The sequence below is a fragment of the Gekko japonicus genome, unplaced genomic scaffold (assembly GCF_001447785.1).
Source record: "Gekko japonicus isolate JY-2015 unplaced genomic scaffold, Gekko_japonicus_V1.1 scaffold151, whole genome shotgun sequence".
Lineage (NCBI taxonomy): Eukaryota > Metazoa > Chordata > Lepidosauria > Squamata > Gekkonidae > Gekko > Gekko japonicus.
This window is the reverse complement of record NW_015174277.1, coordinates 1,529,324-1,549,065: the sequence shown is the minus strand read 5'-3', so window position 1 is coordinate 1,549,065 and position 19,742 is coordinate 1,529,324.

Below are 19,742 nucleotides of genomic sequence, written 5' to 3'. Positions count from 1 at the left end.
CCTGATCATCTGAGTCATCAGGCCAAATCCTACAGCAGGAGAAGCCTCTGATAAATGCACCTATCCCGATTTGCACTTCACTGTTTCAAGTCATCAAAGCAATTTCCAACTCACTTGTTTGTCAGAGAGGCAGTGTAAATTCATCCAGGCCTGAAGTTGTGTTTTCTTCCTGCTGGTAAGAGAAATGAAATTCTGGAAGCACAACTTGCAGCTTATAAAGGATATCCCAGGAAGTGTGATATTTCGGTAAAGCTGACATGTGGAAAAACGAGAGCGTGAACTTTGAACGTGAGACAGGGAAAAGATATGGAGTGCGGTGTTTGGGGGGTCTGGCAAGCCAAAAAGGGATGTAAGAAGCCACGAAATAACATGCATTTCAAACGTACATTAATGCCTAGCATTTTGATACTGAGAATCACTCCACAGGTATATTGATATATAATTTCTATACCCACACATTCATAAATCTAAATGCTGCACCAAGAACAGGAAAATTCTGTGCTATTAATAAATTAAGCAAAGTAAAACAGTTTGTATACATTCAGTGGTTTCACACATTATATTGTGCTTCTCTTAGTCATCAGCCAGGACTACACCAAACACCAAAGCCCGCTTTTCTACCCCAAGGAAGCCCTGATCTCTCACTGGCTTCTCAGAAAGCAATGCCCATGGGTTTTCAGCACATCAGTCTGCAGGAATAAACACTAGAAGATTGCTTGAAGGCATGAGATTCTTCAGGTACCAGTTCTGTAAAAGATCTAAGATTCTGCCTTTGTTCTGTATGTAGTGTGTATGCCCCTGCTCATTTAAACAATGACAATGTTCTTGCAGTGGCTTAACAGCACAGTGGTTGTTTCCTGATCTGTTCCAACAAACTTCATGCCAAGTGAGCTTGTTTAACTCTAGCTGAACAGACCCATGGAAATGGATCCGAGGACTATCAGAGCAGCCTGAACATCTGGTAGTTTTATGACAGTGGTCCTTTCTGCACTTGGATCTCATCCCTGGTTTTGTCAGAGTTCAATTCACGACACAATACCTTGCAGTTATCCCTGGTTCTAACAGCATCCGTTTATCCCGGGACAAGTGTGAGGCGAAACCGGGGTGACCTCAGTGTAATGTGGAAACAAAAAATACCCTGAGATAATTACAGGGGTGAACTCGCATGTAATGTAGAATGAAAGTTCGGGGACAGGGTTGAACCAGGATTTAAGGTCTAGAGCAGAAAAGACCAATGTTTTACATAGCATTGGATGTTTTACATAGCCAATGACACAAAGCACCAAAGTTGAGGTAAGGGGTCACCAAGATATAATGGGCTGGATCCTGCCAGGTTTTTAACACAGTATCACTCAGTTCCCCTATTAATTACAGTCCACATCCCACATGTCTTTTGTCCACAATGGTCCCACAATCTATATTATAGCCTATGGGTGGGCAGAAAGGGTAGCTGTTCCTGCATTCACCAGTGAAAAAGTTGGTAGGATCCAACCCACTGGTACCTGAGATAGAAAATCTGAATAGCCCCTACATCCCCACAGAATGACCTGGGGCACAATCCATTGGGAAATTCTGCTGTGCACTCTTCCCATTCATTTCAGTGGCCATTGAGCTGGGGAATGCCTGGGTGGGTGGGGTCCTGTGGATCTGATTTGCCTGTCGTCTCTAATGGCACAACTGGCTCCTAGCTGCACTCCTGTTGCCACTCTTGTAATAAAACTTTAGGCTTATTGGGGCCAATGCAACCAAAGTGGCTCCTTAAGACTGGCTTATAAAGATAACTCTTGGGTCATCTTGTGCGACACAAGATTCGACGAGGCGCAGCAAGTCTGTAGCTAGCAAACCAAGCCCGCCAGCAGCATTCTCTGTGCTAGTCATACATTATCATGACTGATCCTGGGGGGGCCAGTTTGATTATCATGCTGCAGGATCAAGCCATTAGTTTTTTGAAAGGATTTGGACCACACTTTAAATAGCCCTCATTTGTTAGGATGGCACCACTGTGTCTGCTTCCCAATGAGCAGAAGAGAGACAGAAATAAAGTGGAGTGTCCTGGGCAACAGTGATTGTTTAACACAAATTGATTTACGGCAGAAATAATAGGAAGCCGAGGGGAACTATGATGAGAAATGGAGGAGCTGGATGTAGAAGCAGAGAAGCAAACAGACATGGGGGGAGGGATTCGACTCAATGTGCAAAAAGAAAGAAAAAGAGCCAGTGCTCTATCCTGCCTCACTAACATTTTGTGTAATGAATCATGCACAATCCATGCGTTACTAACAAGGGCCAGTGTACAGTTTTGGATAGACTATGAGGTGAGGATCAGGAAGTCCAAGAGCCTGCAACGAGGAATCTCACTGGGCACTCTCAGGCCAGTCACCATTTCTCAGCCTAGCCTAGTCTACCTCACAGGGCTGTTTTGAAGTGCATGTATCCAGTTGCCTATGGACCCTGGAGGAAGAGTGGGATGCGCATGTAATGAATGCCAAAAGTGATTAATACAAACTGTTTGAGGGGTTTTTGTTTGTTTCGTTTTCATGACTTACATCAGTTGCCAAAAAGCTACTGCCAGGTTTTGCGTTGCTTTCAGTGGCATTTCACATACAATGTTTGCATCGTACAGTGGCTCATATAAATTAAGCTAGCATTCTTTTTGTTTTTGCTTTATTGTTAAGATCTTTGAATTGTTTACAGTAGGATTCCTGAGGGCCTGGATGTATTTTTTTTTTTAATGCTAAACATCAAAAATGTACATCTGGCTAAAATGTTTGTGTATACATGATATTCTAGAGAGGCTAATTCATTTTTATCTACTGGGGGGAAAACTGTTCCTATTTTCAAATTATATCTGACTACAGGCTTTTAGTAGTTTGGGGTGCTTTCACTATAACAATTAACAGCTCTTGAAGTTACTAATGTAGAAATATAACTGCTAATGTTTTATAGGTATATAGAGATGGAATGTTTTAATCTTTCATAATGGCTTTTTTTTAAAAAAAAGAACTGTATTTCGAACACATTTGTTCACTTTACTGGCTTCACTACTGACATTTTTTTAAATGAGACATTAAAATTAGGAGCCACTAAGACGTGGTGTGTGCTAATTCTTCTTGTCCTTACGCCAGACAAAGTGAGACGAATGCCACTCACACAAATAAAATTTGTACTCAAACCTCTGACATCTCAATCCCAGGCTCTGTATATATCTAAACGAAGGCTGTTTCCGCCCTCCATTAAAAATGCAAATATGAATTATGGGAACATTGGACAGCAACATGGCCAAACAATACAATTAAACATCTTGAAAGCTAAAACAAATTATTAAATATCCAGTTGCTGAGAAAAGAGTTTAACAAACCCCTTCCCAAAAAGTGTTGTGTAACCAAAAAAACAAACAAACCCAAAAGAGTACTGCATCATCTTAAAGGCTTTTATGTGCTGGAGCCCACTCCATTAGATGCACCATGTGTCCACATTGGGCAGATGCACATACACATTGACATAGAGAGGAAGTTGTAAACGATGGGATCAAATCTCAGTGAAATGCAAGAAGCACTGGCTGTGACATATCTATGCATTTCTGTGCGCAAAATAAGTGCAATGCCCGAGAGAAGGCCATAACTGATTGATTCCTAACTGGACAGTGCCAATTCTAATTTATCAGTTTCATGTTGAAGTCTCTTTTTTAATTTTTGTTGTTGTTTAAAAAAAGGTATGTTTCAGGTCAACAGTAAAGTGTTCTGGTAGACTGAAATGTTCTCCCACTTGTTTCTGAATGTTGCCATTTCTGATATCCATTCTTTGTCCATTTATTCATTTATGCAGAGACTAAGTATGCTCTTCTGAAAACTGGGTTAAAGTAGTGAAACTCAATAAATTACACCTGTTCTGAATATTATGCATGTTTTATTCTGCTTATGTTAGATATGGGAATGTGTAAGGCGTTTTCCAGCTGAGACTTGCTGAGCAATGGCCGAAGAAAAAAAGAAGATACCTAGTCCCTGCTGTTGTTGTTCAGTCACACAGTCAAGTCTGACTCTTCGCGACTCCATGGACCAGATCACGCCAGGCCTTCCTGTCTTCCACCATTCTCTGAAGTTGGCTCAATTTCATGTTCATTGCATCTATGACACTGTCTAACCATCTCATCCTTTGCCGTCCCCGTCTTCTTTGACCTTCAATCTTTCCCAGCATCAGGGTCTTCTCCAGTGAGTGCTCCCTTCTCATTTGGTGGCCAAAGTATTTGAGCTTCATTTTCATTATCTGGCCTTCCAGGGAACAGTCAGGGTTGATTTCTTTTAGGATTGACTGATTTGATCTTCTTGCAGTCCAAGGAACTCTCAAGAGTCTTCTCCAGCTCCATAGTTCAAAAGAATCTATTCTTCGGCGCTCGGCCTTCCTTATAGTCCAACTCTCGCAGCCATACATGACTACTGGGAATACCATTGCTTTGACCATGCGGACTTTTGTTGGCAGGGAGATGTCTCTACTTTTTATCATGCTGTTTAGGTTCGCCATCGCTTTCCTCCCAAGGAGCAGGCGTCTTTTAATTTCATGGCTGCTGTCACAGTCTGCGGTGATCTGGGATCCCAGGAACATGAAGTCTGTCACTACTTCTACAACTTCCTCTTCTATTTGCCAAGGAGTGATGGGGCCGGATGCCATGATTTTAGTTTTTTTGATGTTGAGCTTCAAGCCCACTTTTGCGCTCTCCTCTTTCCTTCTGAGCAAGAGGCTCTTTAGGTCCTCTTCACTTTCTGCCATTAGAGTGGTATCGTCTGCATATCTGAGGTTGTTGATCTTTTCCCCAGCAATCTTAATTCCCGCTTGTGATTCATCCAGGCCAGCATTTTGCATGATGTACTCTGCATATATATTAAATAAGCAAGGTGACAATATACATCCTTGTCATACTGCTTTTCCTATGCTATACCAATCAGTTGTTCCATATCCGGTTCTAACTGTTGCTTCTTGACCCTTATACAGGTTTCTCAAGAGACATGTGAGGTGGTCCATGGGGTTTTCTTGGCAAAAATACTGGAGTGGGTTGCCATTTCCTTCTCCAGGGGATCACTCTTGGTCTGCTGCACCTGTGCAAACTGTAAAGCACCTCTGGAAAGGTGCAGCATTACAGCACCTGCACTGTGTGCATCCTGCCCTCCTCCTTCCCTGCATGGGCTGTACCACACAAGCCTTGGCTGCATGACCTACCACATCCATGGACCATCATTGCAAAGAGCTGTGCAAATACATATGAAATATGAAACTCCTTTATACCTTCTATGACTATATACCTACTATGACTATTGGTTCATCTTGCTCAGTGTTCTCTTATCTCTTTTCTGCCTGCCAGTGACTCTGCAAGTTTGTGGGCAGAGAGACAGCCTACATTTGCTACCTGGCGTTCTTCAGCTGGTGATGTCACAGACTGATTCCAGAACCTTCTGCATGTGCTTCAGCACCTCTAGCCTGCCCATAGTCTGCTTTGCTACAGATCTCCTTGGTCATTGCTTTCATCTTTTCTTGCAAGCTTATCTGCAGAGCCATATGTGTTAAAGTGTCCTTTAAAAAAAACACATAAGCTTATCAATATGCTGTATTCGTAGGTTTTCACAGTGCAATAGAAGGCATGGAGGAATCACAGAGCCCTGCCTGTACTAGAAACCATATAAGAAATACTGAAGGCTACTCTGGATGTAGCATTTTACAGCTTCAAGGCCATGAAAAACAGTTATTGTGATTTTGCCATTTTCATCAATAACTATGTACATACTGATTTACTTTCATGGTATTTTTGACAATAACTTCCCCGTCAATCAGGAATTTTATCAATTAGGATCTACCTCTGACTTTGAATTTAGAATGCCTCTGTTACCCCAAAGGATTAAGATGATCTGGAAAATGTACCATACCCAATGCTTGGTTCCTGACTGGTAAAGGATTTAGAAGTGACCTGAAGCAGTTGGAAAACATACCAGTTTGTATTTTGGATACATGAAATTTCACATAAGGTTAGAAAAGAACACAACTGATAACATTCCATTGGAACTGACTTTTGGTCTGGTTTGTTGACAGCAGGATATCTCTGAAAGAGAGCATAAATTGATGACCCAGTGCTTCCGAAGGAGATGGCAAGGAAATAAATAGATATTTAGGGCTCAGACACCATTAGAGTGCCATGTCAAGCAACATTGGCCAAGAAGAGAATTCGTTTACCTTAATCTTAGTCTGGCATGTGATACTTCAGAGCTACAAGGCACAGAAACGGCAGTTGGGGGAGATCCCCTTAACAGGGAGCAGTGGAGCACTTCAAAGCTCTCGAGGAGGGAATGATAGCTTTCTGTTTCTGAAGTAAAAAGCAAGGATCAAGGTACTGATAATTGTGTCTACAGCTGCCTGACACTGACTGAAGATGTCAGGTTAGGAGTTCTGCATTTTTGCAAGGGAAGGTGAGACCAAAAGCCTTGATCGCCTGCTGAAGTAACAGCCCCGGCCAAAGTCACAGCCTAACTTTTGCCACCCAAATCACTGTGTTCTAGCAGTGGACATCATGTCCAAACTCTCAAAGTGTTTCCTCCTCTTTCACTAAATGAATCTATCTCATTAAATGAGAACCAAAATAATTCTAACCTTTTTAAAAAATAAAGGTTTTTTTGTTTAATGTTTAATTTCTTCCTTTCTCAATCCCTAACATCATAAGTAGTGAAACAATGCATGAAAACTATTCATTTGTTCACATGTTTCACCTGCCCCATGTTACTAGGTGTACCAACTGAATTCTTTTATCGTGCATGTAGCCTTCTTGTGTGTTCTGCATGAAATGAGAACAGTGGCATTATTGGGGGAGTTGGCCTTTTGTGGGTCTTGGGGACCATGGCATTTTCATGGCCTCATCTCCCTCTGGATCAACCTGCCCCATGGTGTGCAGATGGTTTATCTAACAGAACACTCTTAGGACATTTTAGAGATTATGGCAGGGCATGATATACTTTCCCAGATACTAGAAAGAAAAGCTTGCTCAATCCCTTGACTCTTACCTTTAAGGTTTTAGTGTTGTTTACAGTTGCACGGAGGAGCTGCGGTGGCTCAAGTGGTTAAGACGCTGAACTGCAGGCTGTGGAAGGTCAGTAGTTCAAGACCCGGGTGCCACATGATGGAGTGAGCTCCCATCTCTAGTTCCAGCTCCTGCCAACCTAGCAGTTCAAAAACAAGAAATTGCAAGTAGATAAATAGGTACCACTTTGGTGGGAAGGTAACAATGTTCCGTGCGCCTTGGTGTTTAGTCATGCCGGCCACATGACCACGGAAACATCTTCGGACAGCGCTGGCTCTTCAGCTTTGAAAAGGAGATGAGCACCGCAACCCTAGAGTCGGATTCGACTGGCTTTCGAGCAAGGGAACCTTTACCTTTTACCTTTACAGTTGCACGGGGGGGGGGCATTTGATAGTCATTTTCACAGAGGAAAAGTCAGTATTCCTCATTATATATGAAGGCCATATGAAACTATATAAGCTAACCAGACTTTCCTGGTGGTAGAGTTTTGCTCTCCTGATCAGACTTAATTTTTTTCCAAGACTTTTTTCTCTTTGTGTGCCCATCACCTATCTGTCAGTAGGTTCCACATTTAGAACCAAATGAATCACTCATCTAGATCCCCTTGTGGCTTCAGGGATCATATTACTCAAACACTATTTGCAAGATTCATAATTGTAAAGCCATATGTCAACACAATTTGGGTGAGCATTTTTATTGTGTCTAAGGCCTTTAGAAGGTCAAAGGCTTATTATTTACTTTGTCCTAAGGTGGCTGATAATATTCAGATGATGTTCAGGATAAAAATATACTTCAAATATATGAAAAATGACTATTGGATATGCACTGCATGTTTATTGTCTCAGATCTGACCTTTTAATTTCCCCCGTCCACTGAAATCTATGGAACTAAACCAAAGGTCAAGGATGGGTTGAATAGATCCATGACTAATTTCAAGCCCACCATTGCTTCCAGGTAATATGCTGGAAGAGACCGGAGAGGAGACACAATAGTACCAGGCAGTAGAGTAAGGATGGCAGAACCTATTGTTATTCCCTAAGAAAGAGCCACATGTCATCTTCAGTGAGCAGTTATCAAATTCTTGAACACAGAGACAACTGGGGAGCATATAAGTGCACACTAGTGTCAATTACTTCTCATGCCATGCCTATTAATATTAACTATGTAAATATTTTAAAAATCAGTACATATTTTCCAACTAAAATAACACCAGCTGGGTGGGGGCAGTGCCAGTAGACCCTGATGTTAATTCTCCCCAGTCATTTTAGATACATTAATTGCTTCATAGGGCCACAACAATGGTAGCCATATAGGGTCTGATCAACATAAGCTATCAATTCCTGTCCCACTGAAACCAACGAGGCTTCATTTAGACAGGGATAACTTGTCTCTTTTCCATTTTGTCTGGTTTGTGCCCTTTATTTTTAAAACATCAAAGAATGAGTCCAGTTCCAGATGTCTTAGGGGTCATTTCGTAGAAAAAGAGCTAGGGGGGACTCATTAGCATAACTCATTAGCATATGCCACACCCCCTGACATCACCGGAAGTATGTCCTCCCCACAGCCGGCGGCGACCTCCAGCGGGCACCAGCAAGGAGCTCCAGGCCCCGCCCTCCCGCACCTCACCCAAGGGGATGGCGTCCCCCCCAAATGACCCCTGCATATATCTCACATGCAGAATTCATGCCATTCCTTCCGCAAGCACTGATCCATCGTTCCAAACATTCCTCTTGAATCTGTCCCCAGATTTGCAACTTCCCTCTGCACTATGTCCTCTTATCACCATGATTTGTTGTTTTGTTTCTCTCCACCTTTCTCACACATGCATTTGTGCACATAAGCTAAATCTTCAGCTCCACTAGAAACGACAGCTCCTGTTCCAAGGCTAACCAACCAATGCAGTTTCCATTTCCAAGAGGCATATCTTCATCTGCTTATTTTATTTATTTTTATTTACTTAATTTATCATCCACCTTTCTCATTACAACTCAAGGCAGATTACGGAATGATAAAAACAGTGCAACAAATACCAGTATAATACATACAATAAGTAATACAATAAAATTGGATTACAGATTTAGAGAACAATACAGCAGACCGCTATACTACATTTTAGGTCAAATTGTCAAGGATAATCCTATGCAAATTGGCCTGTCTAAGCATTAAGGTTGATTAGAAAAAAACTCAGCCAATGATTCCAGCAAATTCCAGCTTGACAATGTTTTGACTGGCAAATTTAGTGTGAAAACAGTTTCATTGCTGGTAATAATGGTATTAAAAGAGATCTGTCCATGCAGTCCTCAGTGTGGTAAGAGGATTTTTTTTTACTAGTGAGATATGAACTTGCTTGTTATGCAGACAAATGCTTAACACATAACTCACCTACATCTAGGGCATGACCCAAGTTTCTGCAAAATACATTATTTCTATACTTAAGTTTAATCATTTGTTTTTATCCCTTCCTCCTCCAAGGAGTTCACAGGAATATACATAGCCTCCTCCCCCTATCCTCACAAAAACCCTATGAGATAGTTTAGGGAAGGAGGAGGAAGAGATGGAGGAGAGTTGGTTTTATACCCTGCTCTCCACTACCCAAAGGAGTCTTGGAAAAGCTTACAATTGCCTTCCTTTCCTCTCCAGACAACAAACAGCCTTTGAAGTAGGTGGGGCAAGAGAGTTCTGGGAAAACTGTGACTGGCCCAAGGTCACCCAGCAGGCTTCATGTGAAGGAGGAGTGGGGAATCAAGCCTGTTTCTCCAGATTAGAGTCTGCCACTCTTAACTACTAACCAAGAGAGAGAGGGGTGCAAAAAGTCACCAGGTAAGCTCCAGAGCAATTATTTGAACCTGGGTCTCCCTGGTTGTAGTCCAACAGTCTTACTACAGCTCCACACTCCGTATCACCACTCAGTACAGAGGTAAGGAAGAGGAATAGTTTGAAGGGCTTCAAGCAAAGACAAGTGCAGGCTTTACTGTATCCAACTGGGCAGGCTAGAAGATACACTAGGATCTCCTACAAGCTAATATTATGCTTAGCGATAGAAGGCAAAAAACTAGAAGGGTCAGGGGCCTTTATGAATTAGAAGGTAAACTGGTGTGGCAAACACAGATGGTGTTAGACTAGTTCAACCACTCAGAAAAGTGGAGCTTTAGACTTGAAATTAAGATTCCACACATGAAGGATGCACATCCAATGTGGTTGAAGAGACATAGGGTAGGGGGCATGGCAACACTAAGTATTATCAGGTGCTGTGGGACTCAAACCAATAGTGAAGGATCTGTGGCCAATTTCTAGATCCCTACCCTCCAGCATCTCTGGATGGAGGAGGGCACTGAAGGCAGATCATCAGGGTACTGAGTGACACCACAGACTAAAAGCCTCCTAATCCTGGAAATCAAAAGATCCTGAAAAGCTGAGTTACATACTAGTGCTTGCTAAACAGTTCCAAGGTCTGCTCTGTTGCTAATGAAAGCCATTAGATTATTCCTCTGTGTTTTCAGATTATTCATTAGCCTCCCAATCTTCTGATCCCTCTGCTTCAAGAGCTTGCCTTGCTGCTTTTCCAACTTTTGTGGAGCGGACCTCGTCAACACTTAGATTGGGAGTCAGGGCACCTTACAATCTTTTCCAGATCCACAGGACCAGGAACCACACTGTGCCCATGAGCATTCCAACACCTCCTTCTCAAGATAGACAAGAATCAAGGCTCACATCTGAAACATACTTCAGGAAGATCCACTTGGGAAACAGGCTACCCAGCACTGATCTTTTGCAGGCATGAAGAGGATCAGGCTGGTTGAGGCTAGACCTGTTTCTAGAGAATGAAAGCAGAACCTATGAAAACCATATAGCTGTGGATAGAGAGATTGCAATAGGAGAGTGCTGTGCTCAGCCATAAATTCAACCCCTTGCTCTGCATGTTGGTCATTCTTGCAACAAGCCATGTGGTATTGAAGGGTGGAGAAAGCAAGGCACAGTATCCCAGGGCTCAGCATAATGCCCGTGTTCTAATATTATGTCCTTCTAGGGCTTTGCCTAGCTTATGCTTCTATGTCACTGGCCTTGAACTGGCCTGAACCGAGTTGCTGGCCTTGTCTGAATGGCTTACTTGAGGTGTTTCTCCCTATCAACCTGCCTCCCACTCCTTTAGCCTTCCTTCCTGCCATCTTCCTTCAGTATGTCAGGAAATAATGAAAGAACGTAACAAATCCCCCATAGCATAGTGGTTACAGCACTGCACTATGGTTGGGTAAACCTAGGTTTGAACCCAAAGTCCAGTGGTATCTTAAAGATTCACAACATTTATTTCAATGTGAGCTTAGTCTTTAAGATGCCACTGGGCTTTTGGTTTAGTTTGCTACAGGAAAGTAAAATATTCTGATCTTGGAATAACTATAATAATGGTAACAAAAATCCCAATGCAGCAACAAAAAAATTGGCTCTTCCTATATAACAGCTTGTTTAATTAGAAACAGAGAAGGCTGCTGTTCTCATGAATGATCCCAGTTTAGTTTGCTTACAAAACAACCTACATGATCAGCAGCCTTGGTATGATAGCTCACTGCTGAACTGTAGCACCGCAGACTGGTGGAAGTTAAATGTTTAAAGGGACCCCATCAAAAAACAAAAAAAAAAACCCTTCCTACCTTCCTTTCTGATATGCTAGTTTTGAATGTGCAGGAAATACTGTTATTTGAGAAAACAGTGAAGTATTTAGTTCCCACCTGCAGTGGTACAGTCCAGCAAGAGATAAATTACCCAAGGTTTCTGCTTCTGTGTTTTGTCATTATAACTCACAATATAAGGTGGGAATCCCAAGGCAGTCTGACCGGGGCTAGGGCTTTCTGTAATATGGATGCAGCCTTGCCTCACATGTCACCTGGGTGGCTCCATAGAGCAGCTGGCATTGTCACTAGACAACCACGGGCAACTCATGTCTCAGTTACAATTGCTTGCCTGGTCTGCACCAGGGAGGCAACACAGTTCCACGTTGCTGCTGTTGCTCAGGGCCATATTATTTATCTTTTAGCAGTCAAGCACAATGAGCATCTTTTCAGGCAATAAATAAATAAACCAGAAAAACACGCACATACAAACACTGCAAGTTAACAAGCCCTCAGCTGGTTCGAATCATTCGTGATGGCTCTACTGGAATCAATGGTCTCTTGCCAGTTTCTCCAGCTGAGGGCCTGGCCTTATAAATCTATAAAATATTAATCTGTCTTTATGACTGCTCTAGAATGAAACAGTAGATCAATTTTTTAAAAACAATGAACTGCAATACATGGAAGTTAATATTATATATGACCCATCACAGCTGATGTTAACTGAGATGACAGAAGGATATTTTGAGAGAGGACAAAAAGCACACATTCTTTTGTAATTAAAATGGGCCTTTTAATCTCTCTTATGCGCTTTACTTTGAAGTCATCCTTCTTTTGCCTCTGTATATTCAATTTATTCCATCCTCCTTTCAAGGTGTGGTATATATGTCTCCCAACCATTTTGTCCTCACAACAACCCTGTGAGCTAGGTCCAAGTGAGAGAGATAATTTACAGGGGTGAGTGCAGATCTGAACATGGGTCTCCCAATTCCTAGTATGACACTCTCAATTAATTCCCAGTTGCAGCAGGGAATCCATTGCTTAAAGCTACAGGCACTCTTTTTAACATTTTCAGGGTTTTTTTAAGCTGCCCAATACATTTTTTTTTTTAAGATTTCACATTTTTCTGCAAACTTAGGGCCCTTTTCAGGTTTGTAGAAATATCTGTCTTGCCAGTTCACTGCTATATTCACTGATTTAAGTATCCAAATATATCCTGGCTGCTATTAGAATATAAGATACCATAACAGCATGATCAAAGTTAAAAAAAAAAGTAAGATTTTATTATTTGGTAATGGAAAACAAAAGTCATAGGGATGAGCCAATATAGACACTTTTGTTTCTTTTTTATTTCATACGTTGCTATTACCATTGTCATCAATTGTGTTGGTGTTACAGATAGTTCTTTTGTTTCTTTTTATGCCATTTCAATATGATGTTACCCCATATTGATACTGTTTGTATGCCATTTACATATTCAAAGCAAGGGAGATAACAAAATTGAAATCCAGAAATTCAAACTGAACTAGCTGGCTTTCAAAACTCAGTGTCCTCCCCAGTAATAAATCCGTAGCCCACCCCATAGCACAGAATTGACAAAAACATCTAGGACTTTCATTTCATCATCTGGTCTGTGGTTGCGATAGGCTGACATCTAGAATTCTCTGATCATGGACTGAGCACATGATGCTGTGTTCTACTGAATCAGACTCTTGGCCCATCAAAGTCAGTGTTGTCTACTCAGACTAGCAACAACTCTCCAGGATCTCAGGATGAGGTCTTTCACCTCACCTACTACCTGATCCTTTTAACTAGAGATGCTGGGGATTGAACCTGGGAGCTTCTGCATGCTGAACAGATGCTCTACCACTGAGCTACAGCTCCTCCTGGATGTGATATGAGTGCTGTTTGCCCAGTTCACTTCAAAGGATAGCGCTGGTTCCACACGCATGCAGGATCCACAAATAGAGGAAGCTGCTCCAGCTACTGATATTTTTTTTCCATTCTTCCACAACCACAATTTTATTTTACAGTCAATGACCAGCATACACAAAGGTTTACATAAAATCAGCTGCTGAAATGAAAGTGGAAGTCCTTGCAAGAGTGAGAACTCAGTATATACCTAGAAGCTCCTGTTTCCTGTGGCAGGATCTGAGCAAGAAGATGCAGTTTGCTCAGGCTTTCTGCAACAACAGCAGTTTAGTCCTCACTATTTTAAAACAAAGACCCTTTGAGCATGAAGGAAAAAAATAATGATTTGGGGCCGGCTGCATGCTGAGCATCTGCCGTGCATACCACTGAAGAGCTGGCTGTAGGAGGAGGAATGGAGGAGGAAATTATGGGGAGAAAATGGGACATGAAAGCCAAAGGGGGAAAGAAAAAAGCAAAGGATAATTCCTACAAAAGAAGGGCTACTCTTGCGATCATTCTCTTGGGCATAGTCCTTGGAAGAAGTAAATCTGAAGCCCCTTTGGGAGTCTCTTCATTGATTTTCTAGTTGTCTTCGGATGAGGCCTTTAAGCACTATGTGAACAGAAAATGCATTCAGGACAGAGCTCTTAAGCTCTAATTAGTGGCATCATTTTAATGCTTCCAGCTTTATCCATTAAAAGCACAATCCCTATGCTCTTATTGTCTCTTGGCAAAGTGATCCAAACACGAATTAAACAAATTTTCATTTCCTAAACTCATAAAGGATGCATCCGTTTCTCATGCTTTTTCCTGCTATTAGAATCCTTGCATCATCTATCTTTTAAAAATAAAAAGAGAAAAAGATGAGTATATGATTATCACAAGAATACATCAACATGGTTACTGCTTTGGGACCAATCCACCAAGCATCCACCACTCGTTTCAACTTGACTATTGGAAAATAAATGAAGGTTGCCCAGCAGCAGTGCTTAGCGGATTACACATTCAGTCTTTCAGTCCCCTTCTCAATGTATCACTTATTAATAACTTTCCTTTGGGCAACATGTTTGTTAATAATGCGTAGCCTGTTTTCATTTCTGAGTAGCATTCTCTGAATCTGTAATAAAGCATCAATCTCAGAATTCAGACACCAGTTTTATTTCAGTTGGCTTCATGGCCATTTTGCCAGCTCTGGCTTCCTGACTGGCAGTGCTCAACGAACACAGCCAAACAAACCAAAAAACAAACTCCAAACACAATTAGCACATCTTTGCATTACTGAGCAGGCAAACATTGAACACTGCTTGATCAATAACTAGAATTGCCAGAGGTCCCTTATAGTTTCCAACAGCTAACAGTAAAGTGTTGCTATAGGCTATGGAGCTCAAAATATAAAATGGTGAGCGACGGTAATAATTCATGCATCTTGGGACATATAAAACCAACAGTATGTCAATAGCGCAGGCATGCACTGCAGAAAATATGCAGGATTTAGATGCTCCATTATACTATAAAGCACATATTTCATGATGAAATATATCCTTTCTTTATTTGTTGTGTTTTTCCTCCTCTTTTTCTGCTTCCACAATGAGACTTTTCCATTATGATGTGCAGCTAGGGGGGAAAAAACGGACAGAAAAAGAGACCAATTCCATGCTTCAAGGGGAAAAGCGCATGCACTTATTGAACAAAAATGCATTAAACATTTATATAACAGAAGGTGGAAGTGTTAGGACTGGTCAACAACACGCATTTAAAATATTTGGAATTCAGGGAGCATTCCCATATAAAAATAAAGCAACTTAGAATTCCACTGTTATCCCCTCGCTGAACATTACAGAAACAAAACCTTATTGTCTGGAGACACCTTTAAAGAAAACACACAAAATCCATTTTTATTTTGTTTGGAAAATGTGCCTTGAGTATGTAAACCAACAACCATTGTTTGTTCTTGATTCCAAGGCAAAAAATGATCTGCATTTGAACATATAAATCTGCCTTCACTGAATCAGGCTGTTAGTCTAGTTCTTTCCATCTTTTGTGATGGTCAAGCACAGGTCTGTTCTCAGTCTGCTAACTTTTAACTGGGGGCACTAAGGACTGAACAGTGTTCCCTTTAAGCTGAGTTAGTGTGAGCTAGCTCACAGTTTTTTAGCCTCCGGCTCACATATTTTTGTCTTAGCTCAGGAAGGAGGGCTCCAGAGCCAATTGATTTATGCAGTAGCCAAATTGCTCATGCACAACTTTAATGCCTGTACTCACAAAGTAGAATTTTTGCTCACAATACTCCACAGCTTAGTGGGAACACTAGACTGAACCTGGGGCTTTTAGCATGTAAAAATTGTGTATTGCCACACAGTGATAGGCCCTCCCCTATTTTAATTTAATTTAAATGCTTTGCCTCCATTTTGTAGAAAGTCTGGAAAAACAAAAATAAACAGGGCTTTATTGAAAGAGAAACCCACAAGAATCATCATCAACTTATCTAATTTTCATTGTGGCCCTATCTGTGCATACTTAAATACAGAGATTAGGGCCATGGACAGACAAGACAAATCTTTCTACAAACCTGAGAAAAGCCCCAGAAAATCTTGAAATTAAAAGGGAGGGGGTTAACGACCCCCTAAATGATAAAAGGAGCACCTGTAGTTTAAGAAATAGGTGCCCTCCGTGGCCATTGCTGGGCAACTACAACAGTATTTGAGCCTTGTTTTAGGGGAAAGCATGGGTATAGGAAAGGCACTTTCCAGGGCTGTTTTGGCCTTTGAGGGAGGACTTATTGGGGCCAGGCCTAGCAGCAGCCACCAGACAACTTGCTACCACATGATTTGTATGACTCACCCAGGCCAAGCTGCTTGCTACAGTTCGACAAACAGACTTCCCATGAAAGCCAGTTTAGTGGTTAGACTTTCAGACTAGAATCTGGGAGACCCAGTTTCAAATCCCTACTTTGCTATGGAAGTTTACTATGGGCTAGTGACCTCACTGGTTTGTTGTGAGCATAAAATGGAGAAGGAGCATAAGGACATAAGATAAGGCATGCTGGATCAGACCAAAGGCTCATCACATCCAGCATTCTATCCACAGAAGCCGCCTCTAGGGATCCCACAAGCAGGATGACTGCAACAGCTTCCTCCCACGCACGCTCCCCAGCAACTGACAGAAAGAGGCATGCTGCTCTTGTTCTGAAGGGAGCAAATATCCATCCTTGCTAGTAGCCATCATGACTAATAGCAATTGATAGCCCCGTTCTCCGTTATTTGTCCACCCCCCCTTTAAAGCCTTCTAAGCTGGTGGCCATATCTGCATCCTGTGGCCATGAATTCCACAATTTAACTACATGCTTTGTGAAGAACTTCTTTTGTCTTTCATGAATTTCCCACCCTTCAGCATCAGTGGATGACCCCAAGTTCTAGTGTTATGGGAGAGAGAGAGAAAGAAAAGTGGCTGTCCACTGTCTCCATACCACACATAATTTTACAGACTTTGATCATGTCTCCCTTTACTCACCTTTTTAATGAGCTAAACAGCCCTAAATGTATTAAACTATCCTTATAAAGCAGTTGCTTTAGCCCCCTGATAATTTTGTTTGCTCTTCTCTGCACCTTTTAAAATTCTTCAATATCCTTTTTCAGGCATGGTAACCAGAACTATAAACACTATTCCCAGTATGGGTGTCACCATAAATTTGTGTAAGGGCAGTATGATAGCAACAGTTTTATTCTCTGTTCCTGTTCCAATTTTGGCCAGCATAGATTTTGTCTCTTTCACAGCAGCTGCACACTGGGTCAACATTTTCACTGAGTGATCCACTATCAGCCCAATCCCTTTCTTGGTCTGCTGCTGCCAGCTCAAATCCCATCAGTGTGTATGTGAAGTTGGGATTTTTTCTTGTCCCAATATGCATCACTTTGCACTTGTTCACATTGGGGCTCTTGGCAAACAATTTTTGGCTTAATTACTCTGCATAATGTTGTGTCATCTTGGTCACTTCACATGGTGTGAGCTGCTTTGGATCCTCATTGTGAAGAAAAGAAGGAAATTAATGAAGTAAATAAAATATAGCTGAAAATGGGGGGCAGATTAAAAAAGCAGGTTGATGGGTTATTAGAAAGGACAGAAGGAAACAGAGAAAGGTGAGGATATGGCGACTGCAAGGAAGAGGGAAACAGGAAATAGTGTGAGGAGGGGATACAAGGGGACATGAAGTGGCCTTCACTACACAACTGGACCAGACTCATCCAACACTGTAAAGCCTAGGCAGAATTTCCCAGGAAGAAGCTGCCAGGGGGAAGGTTTAAGATGGTGGAGGTTAGATAAATGTAGGCTGGCTGGTGGGTTGGAAAGAGAGAAGGAAGCAGAAAAATGGTAGACACTATCCCAGCTTTCAAGGAAAGGAAAGAGGAAATACTGGATGAGGGGGAAATGTGATTCCCCCCTAAGTCTTTGTGGGTCCCCCATTTGTTATTAATGTTAATAATGGTAAGAAGACAAGATGTTTAAACTGGTACATTTATTTGGGGAGCAAATGTTCAAACAAAGGAAGCCGCATTCACTTTTTGAAAGGAAACAGACCACAACAGGGAAGGAGGGCAAACACAGAGTTTTCAGTGGAAAGGTTAAAATGTTTATTGTCAGTCACTGTAAGAGTAGGAAAATGCAGACAGAGTATTTTTAATGCCATGGCGAGCCTGAGCTCTCCTCATCAGCTGCTTCTTGACCACCATTTTAGGAATCAGTAAAGAAAAGTGAGGCTGCACAGACAGTCACCTACTTTGGGGGTCTGTAAAATCAAACCCCTTTGTTCAATTGGCTTGAAAATTACGGGGATCTTTAGATTACAGGGAAGACTGTGTTCTGTACTAATTTGGTGACCTTATAGGGTTGCCAGACCCCTGTCGCCAGGCAATGTCCCTGATGCAATGACATCACCCCAAAGTGATGTCATCACATCGCTGACATGGGGGGTAATGCTCTAGTTTTGGGGCAAACTCTATGGTTTTGAAGGCAAAAAACCCCCATAGAGTTTTGCCCATTAACTAGAACATCACCCCCTGATGTTGGCAACACAATGATGTCACTTCCGAGTGATGTCACTGTGCAAAGTACACAAAGCACACACAGCAGAAGATCCTAGTCAGGACCTGGGATCCCCCCGCCAGATCGTAGGAAGGACCTGGCAACCCTATGCCCTTATCTTTATAAACAGCTGCCCCAGACCTTGTATAAATTCCCCATTAAAAATGATGGTCCCAAACTCTGGAACCCCTCAAATTTGGATTCCAATCTGGTAATGTTCTACCTGAAAATAATCAATTACATTAACCCCCTCCCCCTACCAGCTCAGATTCAAAATGATAAAGACATTTTTCTTGGTACACACCCCTAGCAGGTATATGTGGAGTATAAAGCAAGTTCCGGGCCATATACAATAAACTTACTTACTACTACTATACAGCAAGTTCCTATACTCTATTTTTAATATAGAATATAAATTGGGAGGAAGGTGCATCCAAAAAAGGAGCCTAGTATGCAGCATTTAAATAGGAAAAGAAAAGCCTAGAGTACTAGAATGCATATTGAATTATCTGTCCTTCAACATGCAAATGCTCCCTTAGTTACAGTATTCAAGGTCCCTGACTCTTGGCCAAGTCCTTGAGAATGAAGGCTGGAAGAAATGATACACCTTCAAGTGATAATTAGAATTGCTTAAATATCAGTTGTATTTTTAAAGGCCAGGAAATGTGCATTCTCTCTCTCTCTCCCTATCCAAAACCCACCACTGAATAAAACAGGATCTAACAGGTGATTTCCACTCTATCATACTGTCAGAGAGGGGCATAAATGATAAAAAGAACCAAAAATGAAGCCAGAGGACTCCCTGAAACATTGCTCCATTTTAAAATGGAACCTCTTAGCTCATTTGGTCTCTTGGCTGGGTGCATGATTATAATGTGCATGCCTACCATTGATATACAGCCAATTTTAAATCTCTCACTGAGACGGAGCCTGTGCATCTCAAATTTTTTTAAAAAATGCAGACAGTATTTATGCTGTTGGAAAATGACTGGTTCAATTTATAATTTTTCCCCACCACTATCTCTTTTGTCTGAGGGGGAAAGTTAGCCAGCAACCTAGATCTCTCTCTCTCTCTCTCTCTCTCTCTCTCTCTC